This window comes from Triticum aestivum, chromosome 2D (genome assembly GCF_018294505.1).
Source record: "Triticum aestivum cultivar Chinese Spring chromosome 2D, IWGSC CS RefSeq v2.1, whole genome shotgun sequence".
In the NCBI taxonomy this organism is placed as follows: Eukaryota; Viridiplantae; Streptophyta; class Magnoliopsida; order Poales; family Poaceae; genus Triticum; species Triticum aestivum.
Genome location: NC_057799.1, coordinates 467,157,325 through 467,162,970, shown reverse-complemented (window position 1 = coordinate 467,162,970; position 5,646 = coordinate 467,157,325).

Here is a 5,646-nt window from a genome sequence, read left to right as displayed (position 1 = left end):
AACCAACGGTCAAGTCAAACGAGCCAATGTTCGTATTATGAGTGGCATCAAACCCATATTAGTGCGGTCTCTGAAAGAATCAGACAAGCACTGGGTGGAGGATCTCGACTCCGTACTCTGGGGGTTGCGGGGCACGCCCAATCGTTCTACCGGATATACACCTTTCTTCATGGTGTACGGCGCAGAGGCCATGTTGCCCTGCGACATTATTCATGACTCACCTCGAGTGCGCATGTATGAAGAGAGAGAGAGAGGCCGAGCTTGATCGGCAGGACAGCTTAGATGCCCTGGAAGAGGAGTGCGATGTCGCAAAAGCCCGTTCCGCATTCTATCAAAAACAGACCCGCAGATATCAAATCAGAGAAGTACGGGCCAAGACTTACAATGTTGGCGAACTCGTTCTACGCTTGCCGGAGAATAAAAAGGACAAACTCAAGCCCAAGTGGGAGGGTCCCTTCATCATTGACGAAGTACTCACCGGAGGATCATACCGCCTGCGTGATGCGTCAGACAATCGCCTAGAGCCGAACCCGTGGAACGCGGCCAGACTCCGAAGATTCTATGCCTAGCGTCGGACTCTTCGTTCGTCTCCTTTACCCCTTTTTCGTTTCCATTATTTATTTTCCTCTCTTTTCACATTTTTTCCCTTTTAAGCCTTAAAGCTTTTGTGCGGATACACCGTGCACCTTTGACGCATACAATTCTTAATATGTATGTCAATTATACCTGGGGGCTTCTTGTACAGAAGCTTATTATTATTATTTTCCGAGCATCAAGCTCAACACATATGTGTCTTTTCCACGTATGTACCTTTTCTTTGCCATTATATGCATCGATATGACATAAGTTTTGGCCAAGATGGGTTGCCTGGCTCCTGTGCTTATGCCCTACGTTCCCGTTAGTTCGGCTAGGGCATAAAGGGAGCACCTCTATGATTGTTACTGTCGGGTCATCCGGATGTGTACCTCAGACTAGGTGAAGCCGAAAGATAGCGTTCTTAAGGGAATATTCGATCGGCGGACTAAAGATGTTTTTCACTTGTCACATTATGAACCCCCAGATGTTATGTATGATGTGGTATTTTCAAACACAGTTCGGACATGCACATTAATGCATGCTTACCCAGGGAAAGGAACCCTTAATGGAACTATTCTCTCTGGAAGATGTTTCTTACGATCAAAATGTAATATAACATAACTAGCCGGATACTTGTCTGTTCAAGCAACTATGACCCCTACGCCTGGTTTCCATGCATACCCCGGTCTACATTACCGAGCGGGTATTCGGAAGCACTCCGCACCTTCGGGTCCAGAGGTTGAAGCGAAAAGGTCTGCCATGACAATCATTTTACAATTCAGCTAGATACATAATTTGTCAAATGAAGTACATAGTCACTTAGACTCAAACACTTCTTCCTCTATGCCATCCAACAGGCTATCTAGCCTACAATCCTGTTGGGAATACTTGCCGGCTACTTGTACTTGGTCATATACCAAACTAACGGGAATTTCTTCTCTGTTTGACCCTACAAGTCCGACCCGGGCCATGTGATTCGGGTCGATCTTGGTATACCGAGTTTTCACCATTGCCCAGGCCTCTCGCGCACCTTGCCGGCAGGCCGATATCTTCCATAATCGGAAGCGCCGCCGCGCTCCCTTGAATAGCTGTACAAGCCCCTCCATACTTCCTGGAGGGGAATCGGATGGCCATAAGGCCTTGGCAATACTTTGCACCGCCAGTCGAGCTCGCTCGTGCATTTGCGACAGCTCTTGTAGCAGATCGCTCGATGATCCGGACACCTCCTCTTCGGGATGGCTCGTCAATATACCTACAGACATAATTATTGTCAGCTTCTTTCCTTACCGAACTATGTAAAGGAAAGTCCGAACACATACTAAATAAGTCGCCTCGCAGCCTCCTAATCTCCTTCACGGAGTCAGCCAGCTGGGCACGCACGTCTTTTAGTTCCATGCCCAGCTCGGTGTTGGCATGGAGTTTGTTCTTCTCCACCCTGACCTGTGTCAGTATACGTTCGCCCGCGGCTAGTTGCCTTTCAGCTCCTGGACCTCCCGCTCATGCGACTTTTGGTGCCTCTTCCAGATGATCTGATGACTCTGCCATAAGATTTGCACCTGTATTAATACTCCTGGTATATGATTATGTTGTCTCGATAGAGGGGAACATTACCAGACGCCGCCTTCTTGGATTTCTCCAGTTCTGCGGTAGCAGCTGTCAGCTGGGCCTGACACTTTTCAGCTCTTGAGACAACATGTTGTTCTTCTCTATGAGCACCTAGTAATATAACGAACCTTAAATCAGTTGTACCATCTGTTTCAAGTCTCGGGGGCTACTGGTATATGATTATCAGTTTTGCAAAAATGTGTACTTACCCGCATATCTTTCAAATACTGGTTTGTGGCTCTGGTAAGCCCATCTCGAGCAGCTCAGAGGTATGCATCACCAGAGTTGAAGGCGTTGAAGGCCTCTTCTGAAAAACCAGGGTCGCGAAGAATGGCCCGCCGGCGGTGATGTAACGCCCACGATGCGGCTATATCTCCCACGTGGCGAGGCATGACTTAGAGGCATAACCGCATTGTGGTTTTGTCGCAAGATGGGTCATCTTCACACAATCCCATGTAATGAACAAGAATGGGATAACGAGAGTTGGCTTACAATCGCCACTTCACACAATACATAAATTAATTCATACATCATCCAAAGTCCACACATAGACCGACTACGGTCAAATCGAAATGAAAATAAGATAACCCCAAATGCTAGCTCCCCGATCGTCCCAACTGGGCTCCACTACTGATCATCAGGAAAAGAAACATAGTAACGACCACGTTCCTCGTCGAACTCCCACTTGAGCTCGGTTGCGTCATCTGCACTGGCATCGTCGGCACCTGCAACTGTTTTGGTAGAATCTGTGAGTCACGAGGACTCAGCAATCTCACACCCGCGAGATCAAGACTAGTTAAGCTTATAGGAAGGGATGGTGTAATGAGGTGGAGCTGCAGCAAGCACTAAGCATATATGGTGGCTAACATACGCAAAAGAGAGCGAGAAGAGAAGCAATGCAACAGTCGCGAAGCTAGAAGTGATCAAGAAGTGATCCTGAAACTACTTACGTTCATGCATAACCCAAACAGTGTTCACTTCCCGGACTCCGCTGAGAAGAGACCATCACGGCTACACACACGGTTGATGTATTTTATTAAGTCAAGTGACAAGTTCTCTACAACCGGACATTAACAAATTCCCATCTGCCACATAACCGCGGGCACGACTTTCGAAAGATAATACCCTGCAGGGTGTCCCAACTTAGCCCATTATAAGCTCTCACGGTCAACGAAGGATAAACCTTCTCCCAGGAAGACCCGATCAGTCTCGGAATCCCGGTTTACAAGACATTTCGACAATGGTAAAACAAGACCAGCAAAGCCACCCGAATGTGCCGACAAATCCCGATAGGAGCTGCACATATCTCATTCTCAGGGACACCGAATGGGCAAGACATCGGGTTGGCATAGACCCTTGTTGCCCAGGGGGCGCCGGACATCGCCCAGTTTGGGCCAGCACTCGAAGGATCACTGATCCGGGGTTTAAATAAAGATGACCCTCGGGCTCGCGAAAACCCAAGGGAAAAAGGTTTAGGTGGCAAATGGTAAAACCAAGGTTGGGCCTTGCTGGAGGAGTTTTATTCAAGGCGAACTATCAAGGGGGTCCCATAAATCACCCAACCGCATAAAGAACATAATACCGGTATGACAGAAACAAGGGCGGCAAATGTGGAACAAAACACCAGGCATAAGGCCGAGCCTTCCACCCTTTACCAAATATATAGATGCATTAATTAAATAAGAGATATCATGATATTCCAAAATATCCATGTTCCAACATGGAACCAACTTCAACTTCACCTACAACTAGCAACGCTATAAGAAGGGCTGAGCAAAAGCGGTAACTTAGCCAAACAACGGTTTGCTAGGAAAGGATGGTTAGAGGCTTGACATGGCAATTTGGGAGGCATGATATAGCAAGTGGTAGGTAGCGCAGCATAGCAATAGAACGAACAACTAGCACAGCAAAGATAGAAGTGATTTCGAGGGTATGGTCATCTTGCCTGCAAGGTTCTCAGAGTTGTCGAAAGCTTGATCCTCGTAAGCATACTCAACAAATTCCTCCTTCACGAACTCGTCTCCCGGCTCTACCCACAGCAAGAACACAAGCAACGGAACCACAATCGATCACGGGAAATGCACAAGCAACATGATGCAAAACATGCATGATATGTGAGATGTGGTATGCGATGCGTATGCGAGCTTCGGAAGAAAAAGAATCAACAAGGAAGTAACTTGGCAAACCAAGTTTTCCACTGGAAAGATGAGATGATTTCGGTCGAAATCGATATAAAGATCACCCGAAACGGATGCACGGTTTGCAAATGGCAAGCAAAACAAGAATGACACGATTCTGCGATTAACAGCATGATAGCACTTAGAATACATCAAGTAACTATGCTACAGCACTCCAACATAGCAACAAAGCATATGGAAGTAATCTAAAGGAGATGCTTGACAAAAGATGAACACTGAGCTACGGGTAGATCACAACATAACAGGTTCAAACAAGCATGGCAAAAGTGCAAAAGATATCAGGTTAACAGACTTGGAGAAAATACTGGACATGGCTGAAACAGCATCAGGTAGCAATGTTCAGAGCAAGACAAACACATGCTACAGGAACTTAACATAGCAAAATAAGGCATGGAATGAATTTAATAAATGCATATAACAAAAGTCCCTTACTGACCATGAGCCAAAAAGTCAATGACGGTACCCATGTAAATATAGCAAGTTTCGTTAACAGGTCTCAGAACATGGCATTCACAGCATTATGAAGGCATCTTGGTGAGCTTGATTCACTCATCACAAAGCAATGCATGACAAAACAAGCATACCTACAGCAAGATGGCATGTTTCTGAAGCTAACCATTGAAAGAGCAAGTTCATACCATGTATGGATCAACTACAACAACCTTGGCAAAATTGAATATCATGTTAACTTTCTGCCAGAAATATTTTATAGCAAAAGTAGAGCAAGTTTAGGTCATGCTAGGGCACTCCATAATTGGAAACAGGGCATGGATGGATAGAGCACAACTATATCTACAAAACATCCTTACTGAACATCACCAAAAAGGAGCACGGATCTCTCTGTAGACACATGGATACATGGCAACAAAATAACAGCAGAAACAGACAGTGAAATCCCAAGTCCCTGAAAATAGAAACATCACGAAGCCTAGTTTGCATGCTTGTGCTAGTCACCCCAGAGATCACAAAAATACATGGCATACACCTCTGTAAAGATGGCATGGCATAGATGAAAACACCTGTAGAGCTCCTACTCAGAAGATGCACACATCAATTGCAACAAAAATAACAAATCACCAAGTTCTGATAAGTAACAGCAGAAAACATGATATAGCATTCTGGCACCAGAGATTTGGGCATCAAGATGGACTCAAACGAGCATGGCACAATGGAACAAAATGAAGAGCATCTCGAGTCGAACATTTCGATATATCAGGCACGCCCAACGGAACAGTATGTAATGAGATATGATGCGCTGAACATGAGC